The following is a 16,723-nucleotide window of genomic DNA, read 5'->3' on the forward strand; positions in this document are numbered from 1 at the left end:
AGTTTGAGGACCCCTGTCCTACACTCATTATTTTAACATAGAAGCTGCTAAATTTTCTGTGGTCCTGCCTGTGGCTCCGTAATATTTGAATGATTTCTTTCTGACAGTTTGAAGCTCCCTCCTTGAGCGAGGAGCTCTAGAATTTGGCTAAATATTCTCGGGAGTTTCATTTTGGGATCTTTTTAAGGAAGCTATTGGCAGATTCTTTCTCTTTCTATTTTACACTCTCTCTGGTTCTAACATAATCATGGCAATTTTCCTTTAGAATTTCTTCAAATACGATGTCTAGGCTCTTTTCTTAATCATGGATTTCACAAATTCCAGTAATTCTTAAATTATCTATCTTCAATCTATTTTTCAGGTTGTTTTTTCAACAAATCATTTCAATTTTTCTTCTATTTTTTTCATTTTGACTTTATTTCTTGACACTTGTGGAATCAATGGTTTCCACAAGACTAATTCTAACTTTTAAGGATTTCTATTCCTCGGTGAGTTTTTGCACCTCCTTTTCCACTCAGCTAATTCTGCTTTTTAAGGAGTTCTTTTCTTTCATGAATTTTTTGTGTGCCTCTTTTACTAAGCTGTTAATTTGTTTTTCATAATTTTCTTGCCTCACTCATTTCTTTTCTGAATTTTTTATCACTCTTAACTCTTTAGCACTTTCAGGAATTCTTACTGGGCCTGTATTCAACAAGCATTTTTCTTTGAGGCTTTGCTTTTCACTGTTTTCACAATGGTGTCATCTTTCGAATTTGTCTTGGATCTTCCCAGTCTCTATGGTAAAGTGTTTTTTTTTTAAATGTCAGAGTTTTGCTCTGTTTTGTTTTTTGGGCAGATGTTGCTTGCTCATTTTTTCATCCTATTTCTTAACTTTGAACTCTATAAACTTGGTGCCTGCTGCCCTGAGGGCTGGGAGGCACTGCCCTAAGCTTTGGCTTTTCCTACAAGGCTGTTCTCCAGTGAGACCAGGCGTCCTGACCCTGACAATCAGAAGTAGGCCGAGTCTCAGAAGCTGCTGCAGCCAGAACCTGCCATGCCGGCCTCAACCCGGACGTCACAGACCTCTCCTTCCAGCCTCCCAAGGTGTCCTGGGCTGTAAAACATCCCTATCCCCACCTTGCGTTGGCTACAGAAGCACAGAATTCAATCTGAGACATTACTTCCATTGTATGAGGGGGGTATCAGGCGAGCTCGGCTCATTGCTGCTTCTGCTCTGCCATCTTGGCTCTACCTGCTTCCTCTTGATGGTGGTAAAACAACAATTACTCTCAAAAGAGAAAGACTGAGCCGGCGCCGAAAGTCCGCAAGCCCCAACTTCCCTGCAGAGATGGCACTCGCCCACACAGCGGCGCTCTTTTTGTTCCAAGGGGATAAACTGCCCGCCAGGACAGAAGGCAGGGACAGACAGCTCTCCACATCGGGAAATTCACATTGTATCAAGAAAAACCCACCTTATTAACTTGGCACAATGCCAAGCTTGCTCTGTCCTCCCCCGCCCTACCCTCGCCCCCCAAATAAAACCGCCCCCAAGTGGAACACCGCTCTCCGGTGCCAACAATGCACTTCCCACCCCCTGCCCCCTCAACAATGCACCTCAAAAACAGATGCCCGGCCGGATCGTGCCATCCCCCACTAACTCACCGCCTCACCCTCTGGGTGTCATTATGCTGATCGGAGTTCTCACACCCCTCAAAGCTTTTCCCCACGCATGCCCCCCATTCTTGGCAGAGGGTGACAGATTCTGGGTTCAAAATGATACACTTTGGAGAGCTGACGGGATTCCCCAAGGAGTGAAGGTGGGGAGAATGCAGCCACTCAAAGGGAGACGGCCGGGAGAGAGTGGGGGTGAGGGGGACAAAGAGCAGGGTTTGGGGGCCACAAGGCAGACAGAGGGCGCAAGCGGGGGAGCGGGTGGTGGGAGGCTGGGCTGTCTCAGAGAGAGCCCCTTAGTATGAAGGCAGCAGCTAAGGAGAGAAAGAGAGTGTCCTGAAGATCGGGACCCGTATGAACCTCAGAGACAAAGGTGGTTACAAAGGTAACAGAAAACCCGGGGGGGGGGGGGGGGAGGCCAAAAGGGTTCAAGCCCCCCCTGGAGAGCAGGGCCCAGAAAGAAGTAGAGAAAATAGGATCACTGAGGGAAAGGGGGTGGGGTCACTAAGAGGAAGCCAGGGAAGAAGACCCCAGACATGGGCCAAGCTTCTAGCTCCAGAGCGGCATCCGGGGGCACAGCAGGGGGGAAATAATTTGGGACAAGGATTTCCAGGACGCTCTGCTGGGTTCTACGTCCCCTGCAATGGGGAGGGCCGACAGCCCACCGCTACAGAAGCCTGCCTTGTGCCCCTCGGGCCTGGCACCGGCCTGAAGCCTGGCTGGGCTTCAACCCTAGAATTCCACGGAACACTTCTGGACCAAGAAGTTCCACAGCCAAGTCATGACCCCGACCTGTGACCTAAAGGTCCTGGCCTCCAACCCAAAAGTCCTGGGCTCCTCCGCAGGGCTCTGCCGGAGTCACCCAGGAGTGCCGCCCGTAGAAAAGCCCAACTCCCTGAGCCTGGGCTGGCACTGGCTCCACACTCTGGCCCACGAGTCTGCGAAGGAGACCCCGTGGCCAGACGCCGTGGGCGAGGCTGGAAGGTCTCCTTTGGTGGCTTCCCTACCAAAAGTAGCCCGGCAATGGCCCTGGAGGAACCTCTTCTTTTCTAAGGTATTATGACCTTACTGAGCAAACCTGGGCCAACCAGCTTTACTTAAGGCCCCATGAAGGCGGTAGGCTCTGGGCCCAGTGGTGCATTCGAGCAGCAATCACCTACGGCACTGCCAACCTCCTCCTGGCAAGGCCTCCAGCCCCTCTCCCTAAGCCCTGGCCTTGTCCCATACTCCAACCAGGCCGCCAAGACTAGAGGCAGAGGCCCCGGCAGCATCCCCACCCACAGCTAGGGGTCTCCACCATCCCCTGCCCGTTTTCTCTGATGGCGGGAGAAAGAAGGGACGTATAAGAGGAAATGACCAATGGGTGTCCACAGCCCTTGGCTGCCGGGAAAACTCCTCGTCTGCCCAAACAAACCCGGGGAAAAACAACTTTCGAAACAGTCCTGACCCCATTTTAAATACAATCTGTCTGGGGAAAGTTAGGAGCGGCCCCCCATTTCCTATTCCACCATCTTTTGCAAACTAACTCAATAAACTAAACAAACAAATAAACAAACAAAAGTGCTTCTGGATAAAAAGCTTGAAGGATGAGCCTATATTAAGAATATATTAAGCCTATATTAAGAAACGTGGAAAAAACCAAGTCGAAGAAATGAAATCCAGATGATTTCCAAACCCATTTTGGCCAGTAGTTCCCACTCTTTCGCTCATTTAAATGCGTGTGATTTTCATAATCTTTGAAAAATGAAATTCCAAGGGATAAAAACAGGTCAAGAATGGCCAGAAACTTGGCACCCACAAAGTGGAAAAACTGGCAGTGAGACACTGGGCAGATTATTCTTGAAGATCAAACTATACTATGAATTATCCCTGAAGATTTCCACTGAATCACATACCAAATTAATAAAAACGCAAATTGGAACTATCTTTAAAATGACGTAAATTTGGGCCCTTGAATTTGAGTTATTTGAATTTTTTTTATTAGTGCCTTTCAAAAACTGTTTTTAATTTAAATATTAAAGAACAGACTCAGCTTCCTCATCTTTCTTATTTTCTAAACGGGGACAATAAAAGTGTCTGAGCCACGGAGGGGCTGCTGACGGAATCACTAATGGTTGCTTCTCAAACACCTGAGCTTTATAAAGTATATCAGGTCTTCTCTCCCGTGACTTCACACCAAACCTGGGAAGCAGACAACAAAAACATTAGTCCCTCAGTTACCTGGAGCCAAGACTCTCACCTAGCCTCCTGCCCAAGCTCCTGGGCACTCTGCTCCACACCAAGGTGCCTTCTGGGAGGCCCGATCCCACGGCGTGCCGACATCTGGTTCAGAAACCTTTGCCTTCCTTGGGGAGGGGCAGGCTGGGGCCCCCACTTCCTCCCTGTACCACACCAGGGCTGGATTAATGCGCCGACCCTGTAACGGCTTCAACTTGACCTGCCAGCCTCAGTTGTCCCTTTCATGGGGGTCAGAAGCCAACATTTCCTGCTCCCAGTGACTGGCCCTCCCCGGAGGACCCTGATTCAAATTGTGCTGTTGAGTCATTTTCACCAGGGTGACTCTCCATGGCCCCATCTGGGGTTTTCTTGGCAAAGACACCGGAGTGGTTGGCCATTTCACAGATGAAGAAGCCGAGGCCGACCGGGCTGACCCAGCTGGTGTCGGAGGCCAGATCACGACACTGCCTCTGCCGTCCCTGTCTGATTCACACTGACTGCTGAATGCACCCTTACCAGAACACCCCTCTGGCTAGAATCCAGCCTCAAAGTACATCGGGGCAGGGGAAGGAAGAGTCCAGCGGGCCCGGGTTCTGGGCCCCAGCCTCCCGCTGGTCTCTTCTGGAGGAGAGGAGCAAAGGAAACGTCCTCTGACAAGGGAAGGCCGCTGGCTGCAGGGAGGCCAGAGTCTGCACACAGGGGATAGATCGCCCTCCACCAGGTGCTCAGCGCGCCCACAAAGAGCCGCCATCGGGCTCTGGCCCCTCACAAGGGGCAGAAGACGCACCCACAAAGAGCGCTCTCCTGCACCAAACCTCTGCATACATGTGTACACACTGGAAGGTGCTTCTTTTTCTCTCGTTTATTTTCCTCCTCGATGTTTTAAATGTTGTTTTGAGCTCTAATTTTCTCCCTTTCTCCTCTCCCCCCTCCTTTAGAGGTGAGCAATCAGACCTAGGTCACACCCGTGCACGGAGGCACAAGAAGAGGTGAATAAAAGGGCAGTGGACGAGCGCTCGCTCCAGCTGTCTTCACACGCTCCCGTTCTTCCTCTGGAGGCGGACGTCAGGCTTGACCACGGGTCCGTTGGGACCTCTTGGACCATCTTGGACCGCTGCGTGGGCGTCATTCACAGTTCTTCGCCAAAGGCGCACACGGCCTTCCCCTCGTTCTGCCCCCTTCACTTTGCGTCAGCTCACGCCGTCCTCCCGGGCTTTCTGAAATCATCCTGCCGGTCATCTCTTGCGGCACAAGCTTCTCTGGCCATTCGCCAACCATGGGCGTCCCTCGGATTCCCAGCTCCCGCCTCCTGGAGCTGCTCCCCCCCGCTTATCTCTGACCCCTCCCAAGCAGGCCAGGCGCCTTTCCAAACTTTCCTGTATCTACTTTGTCAGTGTAGCCCCGACCACACAGGAAGCTCCTTGAGAACAGACTTTCTCCTTTTTCTATTTGTCTCTCCTGGCTCCAGCACAGCGGCCGACACACAGCAGGCACTTAATAAATGCTTGTTGATTCAAATTAGTAACCGCTACGGGGTCCTCTGTTTAGCTCCCAACACTGGCCAATAAGCATCGCCTCTCTGACGAACAAGGGCCGCAAACAAAGCAGTGACTGGAACTGCCTGCCTTCCAGAAGGAACCCATGACCTCCGGCTAAGGGACACATCATTTCACAAAGTACTTTTCCTGCATCCCTCAAATTCTGTCCTTTCGCCCAAACCCAGAGCCCGAGGGAAGTGGCGGCCCAATGAAGCTCCGTCCGGCTGAGCGGGGGCCTCTCTCACTACTTGTTTCTCCTTTCCGTTGAGGACCCATTCGGTCAGGAGTTCCATTTGATGGGGACGGGGAGGACCGTTGGTTCCCCACACCTGCAGCCTTCTGAGGCACACAGCCCCTAAGCGGGCTCTGCCTGAACACTAAGGGCCGGGCCACATGAATCTGAACATCAGATTTTGTGTTCTGTCATCAAGAAGCAATCTCTCAGCAACCCCTAACCTCATTCTCCTCCTCAAAAGTCCCCACAAATTCTCCTTCTAAATTCAGCAACCTGAGAAAACCAGGTCCTACAGCTATATATGGGATAGATATTCCGGCCATTACAACCTCAGAGAAGCAGAGGGAAGAAAAGCCCCTCCTGGAGGCAGTGACTTCCTCTGGGGGAGGGGAGCCGGAGCCATAGGGAAGTGGGCTTCGGGGGCTGCAGTTTATTATTGGTGCCCTGGGTGAAGAAGTTGATTCCCAACAACCTGTCAGGATGACATTTTCTCACACGTCATCGTGATGGATGCATTTTATGTAGAAGTGCCGGGGACCTCTCTGACAAGGCTTTAGGAAAGGCCCGTGGGCTCCACGGGGCTGGCCGGACTCTGCGAGGGCTCCCGGTACACCCTCCCGGGCCACGGCCCGCCGGACGCCGGACGCCACCTCGCAGAGTCCCGGCTGCCGAGGGAGCCGAACCGGAGCACCGGTACCGCGTGGTGCCTAATAAAGGCTTCTGAGTGACTCTCCATTCAGAAGCTGGCAGGACCCCAAATGGGTGAAGCATAAAAATCAAAACAAAACAGCAAAGGGCAGAAAAAAGACTGGGGCCCAGAGGAAGAGCAAGCTTTTCTCATGCGCCAACTGCAGCATTAAAAACATGAGCTCATTGAGCCTCACAACAACCCTTTAAGAAAGGGCTACCATTATTCCCATTTAACAGCAGGGGGAACTGAGGCAGACAAGGTTGAGGTAACGCCCAGAGAGCCAGAGCGGGCCTAGGGCACAAAAAGGGAGGGGGAGAGGACTGTGGACTGGGGCACTGGAGAAGGGAGGGGAAGACCCTCCCCCCTTGCCCCAGCCCATTTAAGAGTCACAGGGTCACTCTGTGCTCTGTCAGATCATCTATGATACACAAAGATTCTCAAACAAAAACTAACAAAGGTTTATTAAGCAAGGCCTCCAGCGGGCCCGGCCCTCCGTATGGGCTCGGGGCTGGGAGCACTGGCCACACAGCGAGCCCGTGACGCTCCTGGCACAAGGGAGAAAGGGGAAGAGCCGGCTTTGGGGATGATTCCCAGAGTCCGGATCATAAGCAGCCAAAGAGCAAGGGCGAAGGTCAATGACAGAGGGAAGGGACAGCGCCCGGGGCTCTGCGTGCAGGCAACAAGACTCTCAATCCAAAGTGCGGGCAGGAGAAACAGAAACTAGAAACTTTAGACAAGACTCTGGGCCGACTCCATGAGGGCAGGACCTCAGGGCCTTGAAGGGGCTGCCCTAGGAGGTGTTGGGGTCCCTCCCTGGAGGCCTGCAAGCGAAAACTGGACGGTAGCCAGTGAGCCACCAGGACTGGCCGCTGTGGAGGGACTGGCCCAGAGGGGGCTCAGGACTGTCATACCCAGGCCCAGATCTGTTATACCATGAGATTCCGAGGGTCTTGGGACAGGAGCCAGTGAAAGAGAAAGGGAAGGAAGGGGATCTCAGCCAGGTGTGGGCTCAGGTGGGCAACGGGGCCAAATGCACCTGCAGGAGATGCCATGGGGGCCAAGGAGACCAAACAAGGCCATTCAATCCCTAGCAGAACACCTGGTTTCTATGTGGATGAAGGAGTGTTTTGTGGCTTTGTTTTTTTTTTTTTGTTTGTTTTTGTTTTTTTTAAAGAAAGACTTATCCAATTTCTCCCCTAATGGCAAGTCCACCTTAACCAAGATAATCCCAGGGTTCCCTGTAAACTTCTGGTCATTCAATGGGATGGAAGTCACGAGATCCCATGCTAGGATTCCTTACATCAGTCAGGTTTCTTAAGAGAAAGTCCGGGTTTTCAAGTTGGCGGAGATTAATTTCCCAAACTCCAGTTTCCAGCATTCCCTAAATACGTCAAATCTCAAATTCATAGTGGTTGGGTTTTTAATTAAATGGGGGCTGTTGCTTTCTGACTAATTAAAATCAGTTTTACATGAAGACAGATGTCGGGGACACGTCCAACTCACAGGTTCGGATAAAGCTCTGTGACTGCAAAGTGAGAGATTCCCACTCAGAGCTGCCTTTCCACACCATGGAGCTCCTTCCCTTCCCACCTCCTCCATCAGAGGAAGGGAGAAAGGAGCCTTCCACCCTCTCCAGGCTCCGCTGGCCAGCAAAATGCCGCCCGGACTCTTTCTATAAAAATAATCTTCATTCTGAAGGACTCCTCCTGCCAGCCACCACATCAGGAAACACAGCTGGCACAACACACACCGGGGGCACAAAACCCAGCCAGACGGAGCAGGAGGGGGCTCGTCCCCCTCCTCAACACGAGCCCTTCCTGGCCACAGAAACACGTCCAAGAGAAGCCCAGATCGCTTTCCACGTCCACAGAGAATTAAAGGCATCTTGTGCCCCCTTCCCAGCCCCCATATCCCTGGTCATCCCATCTCCGAACCCGAGACCATTTTATCCAATCCGGATCGTCCCCAACCAGAGCTGGGCTTTGCTTCCAGTCCTCCGGGGCTGCCAACAAGCGGAGGAAGCAGGTTCCTCTCTAGCTCTAATGGTCTCTAACTTTTACCCCGAAGCAAACCCAGCTGCCTCTGCACTTTGCACACCGAACAACTCCAGCCAGACACACAAGCCTGTCTCCTCCCCACTCCCACCAAAGTTCAGAGCAGCCCCTTTCTCTAGGCACGTCGGAGCCTTCCACCCCCTCTAGCCACCCTCTCCTCCCACATACAGACCCCAACACACGAAGAGACCCACTTACAGGCTGTAGGAGGACGCGATTTAAGACACAGCTAGTTTGCTGGATGAAAGAGAATGATCGAACATAAATAGGTAAGTAGGTGGTGAGAACTCAAATTAGATCGGAGAGAATAGTAGCCAGGTGGATTCAATCAGCAAGTGCGGGGTGGGGAGTGAGAGGAGGGCTCTGGATTTGTTTCCTCCTGAATACCATGACTCCCTGTATTCTGTGCCGGGTTTTACAGCTGAAGATTCCCTGCTGAAACGATACAATTTGACTTTATAAAAACTAAATCCCTCATCCCACATTTGCTTTCCTGGAAGTAAAATCCAAGTGCCCACCATCCTCACGCAGAGCTAGCTTGGCAAATGAGGGACATCCTCCTTCAGCCTCAGTTTTATCATCGTCTTACCCCAGGACGGTGGTCACTCCTTTCTCCCAGGCTGGCCGAGGTTAAGCCATTTTATAAGCTTGACGTTCAGAGTTTATTTAACAGGCATTTCTCAACATACACCCAAAGAAACTTCCCTCAAAGGTTAAGCCAAACTGCTTCCTGGAGGAATCAAATATTTTATTTTAACAGGATGAATCTGAAAGCTTCCATTTTTTTTCTCAGAATGGTAATCTAGTAGTTGCTAATAGGGAAAAAAAAAAATCACATCCTCATCCCTCCTCTGCATTCTAAGAACAAAGTGAAAAGCTTCTTGTGAAGCTGGGACAGAGTGTTCGCACAGCCCAAGGCCACCGACAGTTACATTATGGTCTCTCGGTGAAACAAAACCAAATAACTCGATACACCGGCAACCTGGGGGAGAGAAATGGGACTATTCCATCTCCCAAGTAGCTTTCCAAACTGCTCCCCCCGGAGGCCGCCGGGCCCCGGGGAGTAACCGGGGGCCCGACGAGGCGGAAAGCGCTTTCAGGAGCGCTGACCACTGGTTCTCTCTGTAAATCACTTAACCTGCGAGCACCTGGATCGGGGAAAAGAGATCTTTAACACCCCTCCCCCCAAACGTTTCCTTCTCACTAAGTCACGCCATCACCGATCCACCCCTCAAAAAGCCAAGTCCCTCAGAACCGCTACGCCCTCCGGCAGCCCGAGAAGGCTAAGGGGGGAGGGGTACAGGAGCCGGCTCCCCGGACCGGACCAGCTGTCCGAGGGGGCGAGCCGGGCCAAGGCTAGAAACAGCCCGGATATTCGCAGAAAGGCAGAAGCAAAGTTGGTCGCCCGGACAGCCAGGTGGCCTGCCCCGGGGGTGGGGGCGGGGCCGTCACGGACCGTCTCCTGCCCCCGGAGCACTGGGCGCCCCGGCTCTGAAATTCCGGGGACGTCGGGGGATGGAACAACACTTTGTTTCCAAACAAAGGACCCCAGGCTTGGAACTGGAAGGCCTTGGAGAGGTGGGGTCCAGCCCACCCCACCCCCTCCTGTACATAGGGACTTGGCCAGTGGGAAAGTTAGCACCTGAACCCAGAGCCCCGGCCCAGGAAGCCTCCAGGAGCCCTCCGCCCCTCCCCTCCCTTTCCCCTCCCCCCGGCTTCCCAGGACCAGGAAGGCCACGGAGGGAGGGGGAGGAGGGAAAGGCAGGTGGAGGCCTCGCGCAGGCGCAGAGCTCGAAGCGGCCGGCTAAGCCAAGGGGGCGGCGGCCAAGGAAACCGACCAGGGGGTGGGGCTTGGGCACCACGGCGGCTGCCGATTGGGCGAGGCCACCCGGCGCTGCCCATTGGAGCAGAGGAGGGCCCGGCCCCCCAATCCAGGGAGACCCGGCGCGGGCGCCTCCCCCGCACGCCCCGTGCTCCGGCTCCCACCGCTCCCTTCCGGCGGCCGGCCCCCACGACACGGCCCGGCCCGGCCCTGCCTCCCCCGGCACCGGCTACCCCCCCCCCCCGTCGGCCGGTCGGAGGCTGTGGGGGCACTTATTTGTCCCCGCCTCCTCCGCCCCCCGCGGGGCGCACGGTGTCCTCCTACCCAGATGTTAGGCCCCCGCCCAGATGTGCTCCCTCTGCTGCCGGGCCCAGATGTTTGCCCCTCACCGCCCCCCCCCACCCCGGCTCCTAGCCCGGCTCCCTCCCCGGCGTTACTCACCGCCCGAGCGCCGCCCGCTCCCCCTCGGGAGGAGGACGGGGCCGGGGTCGGAGGCCCGGCTGCCCCGCGGCTCCGTGCGGGGCACGCGCTGCCCGCGGCCCTTTCCGCCCCCAAAGAAAATTAATCACCAAAAAATAATTCCAGAGAAAAAATGGAGAGTAAAATCCAAGATGGCGGCGGCGTCGCCGCAGCACCGCCCGCTCCCTCCGCCGCCGCCGGCAGAGAAAGGAGTCCCAGCTGCGGGCCCGGCTCCCGCCCCCTCCCTCCGCCCGCCCCGCGCGCTCCCGGCACCCTCCCTCCCTCCGCGCGCCCCCGGCAGGCCGTCCTCCTCTGAGCGCGTGCGCGCCCCCGGCCCACGCCTCCTCGGTCCCGGACGTGGGGGGCAGCGCGCGCGCACCCGGACCTGGCCGTGAGGGCCGGCGCGCGCGCTCCCGGGGCCTCGACGTCGTGCGCGCGTCGCCCCCCCTCCTTTCACCACCCCCCACCCTCGGGGCCGCGGCCGTGGCTCGGCCCCCGGCCTCGGCCCTCGGGCCCGGGCCTCCGCGCTCACCTCCGCCTCCGGAGCGGCCGCAGGGCCGGAGAGGCATGGGCCGGGCGGCGCTCCGTGTCCCGGGGCTGGCGCCTCGCCTCGCCTCGCCTCGCCGTGCGCGGCCGCTCACCTCATAGCCCCGGCCCGGACCCACCCGGGGCGGCGGCGGCGGCGGCGGCGGAGGGGCACGGAAAGGAGTCCCGAAGCCCGGCCCGGCGCCCGCGGCGGAAGGAGAAAAGTTATGTTTTAAAAAACGAGAGCCGGCCCCCGCTGTCCCTGCACGCCGACCTCGCGGCGGAGGGATCCCGGGGAAGTTCTCCCACACGGGAGGGTGGGGGTGCGGAAGCAAGGGATCCCTCCGCCCTGACGGCTGCCCTTTAAATGGCGGGCGGAGGCTCCACGGCGCCGCCCCCCCGTAGGGCGTCTCCCCCCCCTTCCAGGGAGCGCGCGTCGGATGGGAGGACAGTCCCGCTGCGCCCCCTGGCGCTGACGGCCGGCGCTTCCTTGAGACGAGCTAGGATCTGCTAGCCTGGGAAACGGGGAGCCACAATGCCCCCGAGTCCCCGGAATAGGGGAGACCCACAACCCTCTAGTAAGGAGCTCCTATAGCGCCCCCTGGTGCCCCGGGGTGAGGGGTCCCACAGCACCCCCTGCTGTCCTGGCGAACGGCCCCCAGTAACGAGCCCCACAGCGCCCCCTGGAGCCCCGGATGCCCTGAGACTTGCGCGGTTCCATCCCTGAGGGGAGCAGGCAGGACTTGCATCATCTCCTTTGCTCTTGGAATGCCCAGGAAAGGGACACCCTCAGAAGTGACTGAGCCCCAGAATCCTGGACTCCTGGTGGATAAGCCACTTCATCCGTTTGCCTTCACTTCCTCATCTGCAAAATGGGGATAATCAATCCAGTGAGATCACTTCTTCCTGCTCCTTCCCTCTGGGGGTCCCCCACCCCCATTTACCCCTCCTGCCACTTGCTTTTCCATATGTCTGGCTTTGTATCCCAGGGCAGGGCCTTGCACACAGTAGGTGCTTAATTCACGAATAGACTGATAACCACCCAATCCCAGGCAGATCCCCGGGGCCAGACGGGCGTTACAAGATGAGCTCGGACACCAATCGCGGGAAGCCCAAGCGGAGCGGGGCGTCCTGGATACGGGCCGTTTTACAGCCTGGGAGCTTCCCGATGTCTCATCCCCTCGTTTTTGGAAGGCAGTGGGAGGCCCAGAAGGAGGAAGGAGCTTCAGTGAGCACCGACGGGAGCTTACCAGAGGTCAGGCACAAATACAAAAACCAAGGGAAAGAACACTGGCACAGGAGAATTACCAACTGGGAGGGGGGGGGGGAGAGTCATTGCGGAAAGGGGAGGGCTCAGGAAAAGTCCTGAACTTGAAGACCACCTTGATGGAAACAAGGAGCCGGTGAGAAAAGCATCCCTGACTTGAGGCACAACCTGTGCATTTTGCATCAGCCCACAAAAGTCTTTCCAGGTTTTCCTGACTGCATCTCCCTCATCATTTCTTTAGCACTGCCACAGTCCTACGTCGAGGCTCGTTCAGCCTTTCCCCAATGGAGGGGCATCCCTTCAGTTTCCGGTTCTTTGCCGCCACAAAAAAAAAAAAAAAAAAAAAAAAAACCCACACAAAACTGTTCTACATATTTTGGGCCCTTTCTTCTTTTTATGATCTTGTAGTCCTGTCTCTTACCTTCTTAGCCAGTTTGGTGGGTGTGAAGTCAAATCTCTGTTTTGGTTTGCATTTCTTTTCCCTTTAAAAAATTGATATTTTTATTTTTTATATCACCCACATTTCCCAAAGTTTTCTTTACCCCCTCCAAGAAGTCCATACGTTATAAAGAAGAATAAAATAGAAAAAAAAAAACCTACAAACTTAACAACTTAACATATTAAGTCTTCCTACATTACAAAGTGTTCCACTCATACTCCTCCACCTTCTGCCAAGAAGAGAGAAAGGTAGATTCTCATCTCTTCTTTGGGACCAAACTTAGTCATTATAATTTCATAGTATTTTGATTGCTTTGTGGTTGTTGCTCTTCATCCTGGAAATTATCAATCATTGTATATATTATTGTCCTGGTTCTGTTTACTTCACTTGGCTTTATTTTCTGTGTATGTCCATACTTCTTCATTTCTTATGGCATAAATTGTTCTTCAAACAGGGTTATCCTTTGTTTCTAGTTTTTTATTATAAAAAGTGCTGCTAAAATGATTAAACTTGTGGTACATCAATCTTATGGAATATCACTGTGCTGTAAGAAAGCACTGAATGGGACGGAAAGGAAGAAAGACAAGAATGGAAAGCTCTCTGTGAACTGTTGAAGAGTGGAGTCTTCAGAACTGGGAAACAGACAACAATCATGGCAACTGGACCATGAAACAATCGAAATGAAATAGTTGTGTTGAAAAATAATAAAGAACAAGCTTTATTTCAGAAAAATATGAGAAATAATGTTCCCCTATCAATTGGAGAATGGTTGGGTAAATTGTGGTATATGAATGGTATGGAATATTATTGTTCTGTATAGAATGACCAGCAGGATGAATACAGAGAGGTTTGGAGAGACTTACAGGAACTGATACTGAGTGAAATGAGCAGAACCAAGAGATCATTATATACTTCAACAATGATACTGTATGAGGATGTATTCTGATGGAAATGAATATCTTCAACAAAGAGAAGATTTAATTCAGTTCCAATTGATCAATGATGGACAGAAGCAGCTACACCCAAAGAAAGAATACTGGGAAATGAATGTAAACTGTATGCATTTTTGTTTTTTCTCTTGGGTTATTTTTACCTTCTGAATCCAATTCTTCCTGTGCAACAAGAGACCTGTTCAGTTCTGCACACATATATTGTATCTAGGATATACTGTGACATATTTAACATGTATAAGACTGCTTGCCATCTATGGGAGGGGATGGAGGGAGAGAGGGGAAAAATCGGAACAGAAGTGAGTGCAAGGGATAATGTTGTAAAAAATTACCCTGGCATGGGTTCTGTCAATAAAAAGTTATAATTATTTTTAAAAAAGAGAGAGAGAAATAATGTTCCTATCTACTCTGTGCTTGTGGTAACTCCACAAATGTTGCCCATTGTATATATTTTGAGACTCAACACTTATGCACTTCTTTTTTTTTTTTTTTTTTTTTTGGTCTTAAAAATGATGTTTTACAATAGTCAATGACTAGTCATCTAATGCTTGATAAACCCAAAGATTCCAACTTCTGGGATAAAAATTCAATATTTCTCAAAAATTGCCAGGGAAATTGGAAACTAGTATGGCAGAAACTAGGCACTGATCAACACTTAACAACCTACAAAGATATGATTGAAATGAGTTAATAATTTAGACATAAAGAGTGATGTTATAAGCAAATTAAAAGAACAAGGTATAGTCTACCTCTAAGATGGTGGAGAAGGAAAGAATTTATGGTCAAAGTAGAACTAGAGAATATTATAAAATACAAAATAGACAATTTTGATTATATTAAACTAAAAAGGTTTTGTACAAACAAAATCAGTGCAGCCAAGATTAGAAGGGAAGCAGGAAAACTGGGGTGGGGGGAATTTGTTTACATTCAGGATTCAGATAAAGGCCTCATTTCTAAAATATATAGAAAATTAACTCAAATTTATAAAAATACAAGCCATTCTCCAACTGATAAATGATTGAAGGGTATGAATAATTTTCAGATGAAGAAATTAAAGCCGTTTCTAGTCATATGAATACTCTAAATCACTATTAATTAGAGAAATGCAAATTAGGACAACTCTAAGGTACCACTACACACCTCTCAGATTGGCTAAGATGACAGAAAATGATAATAAATGTGAAGACCGAATTAACACCCTGGATGCCCCAGAATCAGCTGGAGTCAGGATAAGCAAAAGTCCTTGTTCTTTATTCTTGGTCTTTAGGGGTAGAAGTGAAAGGAATGGACACAGGATCTCCTCGACCTCCCTTCTTCTCTATCACCAAAGGTGACTCTGGCTTATGTTATGATACTTACAAGGTGCTAAGTCACTGGAATTGATAGAGACAATGATTATATACTTAGTACTTATTAGAGTTCACACCTTTAAGAGAGCATATATAAGGAGAAGCCCACAAGCCCACTCTCTCGGAGGTGGAGTCAGATTCATTCCAACTTCTACCTTTGTGCTGGCTGGAGAGATTCAGAAGAAGAGAGGCTGAAGCTGGAGGAGACAAAGGACTAATGGCAAGAACTCTTGGAACCAAGGAAAAAGATAGGCCTTGAAGAAAGCTAACTGGGCCCAAGGAAAGGGACAAGACTTGGAAGGAGAAAATAAAGGATTTGGACTTTAATCTCTGGCTGCATTTAATCCCTGGTGATTATTACTCAGAACTGAAACTAAGGCCACCTCCAGAAGCTCCCCAAGAAATCTGCTCCCAGAGAAAATTATATTTTTAGAGAAGAACATTACAGTCTTACTCCACCACCTAGTCCCTCCTACAATTCTCTGTATACACCAAACAATTGAGCCAGCACAGAATAGTGGGAAGGGCCATTTTCCAAGCATATTCTAATAGAGTATTGTCCAATAAATAATTAGCTTTAAGTGTTTGGTTGTCCATCCCCAGTGCATCAACTCAGAGTTTCAGACCTTTACATCTCCCACTTTCTTTTGTTTTAGAACACAGGTGGTCACACCTTCCCTTACTTCTCAGGAAGGAAGGTGAAAGCACTAAAAAGGAGATGCTAGCAGGTTTCTGGGCTGAAGGGTCTTATTAGAAACAGCTATGAACAAATCCATCAGCATGGGAGGTATTATACAAGCATATAGCAATAACGGACAGGCTATTAGTGATGACTCTCCCCACAGCCAGTGCAGGTTCAATGTGGTGTAACAAACATGAATTGTACATGCAAGTAGTGATATAACAATATAAATCAACATGGTGTTGTAAAAGATTTCCAGAAGTCCTAGAAGGAGGGTATGTCCACGGGTAACCCTAGACAACTAAATTTAGAAGTTCTCTAGAGTTACCCATGGCACTAGCCTGTGTTATATTGCTATGTGCTTATATAAATTATGTGTAATGCCTCCTATATTGATGGATTTATGTATACCATGTATATCTGTTTCAGGTTCTGGCCCAAAACTTCTCCTTTTAAGATTTGATCAAGGATACTGAACCATGCTAAATTAGATAATTATTGTCTCTATCAACTCTAATGACTTAACTTTGTAAAGATCCCAACAGTATGTAAGTAACAATCACACACATGCCTTCTTCAACAGACAAGAGATAGTCCAAAACCAATCTATTGTCCATTGCTTCATGTGTCAGGGAATCCAATGATCCCTGGAAGTTTTTGAAGTCCTGGAACAGTCTTTTTATATGTTAGGGAATCTAATGATTCCTGCAGATTTTGAAGTCCTGCAACAATCTTATCATTTCTCAGAAAATCCAATGATTCCTGAGGGTTTTGAAGTCCTACAACAATCTTATCATGTCTCAGAGAATCCAGTGATTCCTGAGAGTCTTGAAGTCCAACAATTT

General features: G+C 51.1%; 1 protein-coding gene across 2 annotated transcripts in view; it reads right to left on the reverse strand.

Annotated features, from left to right (window-relative positions):
• Positions 1 to 11,316, reverse strand: part of KMT5B (lysine methyltransferase 5B) — a 45,022-nt gene extending 33,706 nt beyond the window's left edge. Inside the window, exon 1 of one of the 2 annotated variants that reach the window (XM_051964805.1) lies at positions 11,199 to 11,316. The gene's annotated coding sequence lies outside the window, so the exon portion shown is untranslated. Of the gene's footprint in view, positions 1 to 10,648; positions 10,924 to 11,198 lie in introns of those variants that run through there. The other variant, XM_051964804.1, reaches the window with a different exon arrangement.
• Positions 11,317 to 16,723: the final 5,407 nt, after the last annotated feature.

Source organism: Antechinus flavipes, chromosome 6 (genome assembly GCF_016432865.1).
Source record: "Antechinus flavipes isolate AdamAnt ecotype Samford, QLD, Australia chromosome 6, AdamAnt_v2, whole genome shotgun sequence".
Taxonomy (NCBI): domain Eukaryota; kingdom Metazoa; phylum Chordata; class Mammalia; order Dasyuromorphia; family Dasyuridae; genus Antechinus; species Antechinus flavipes.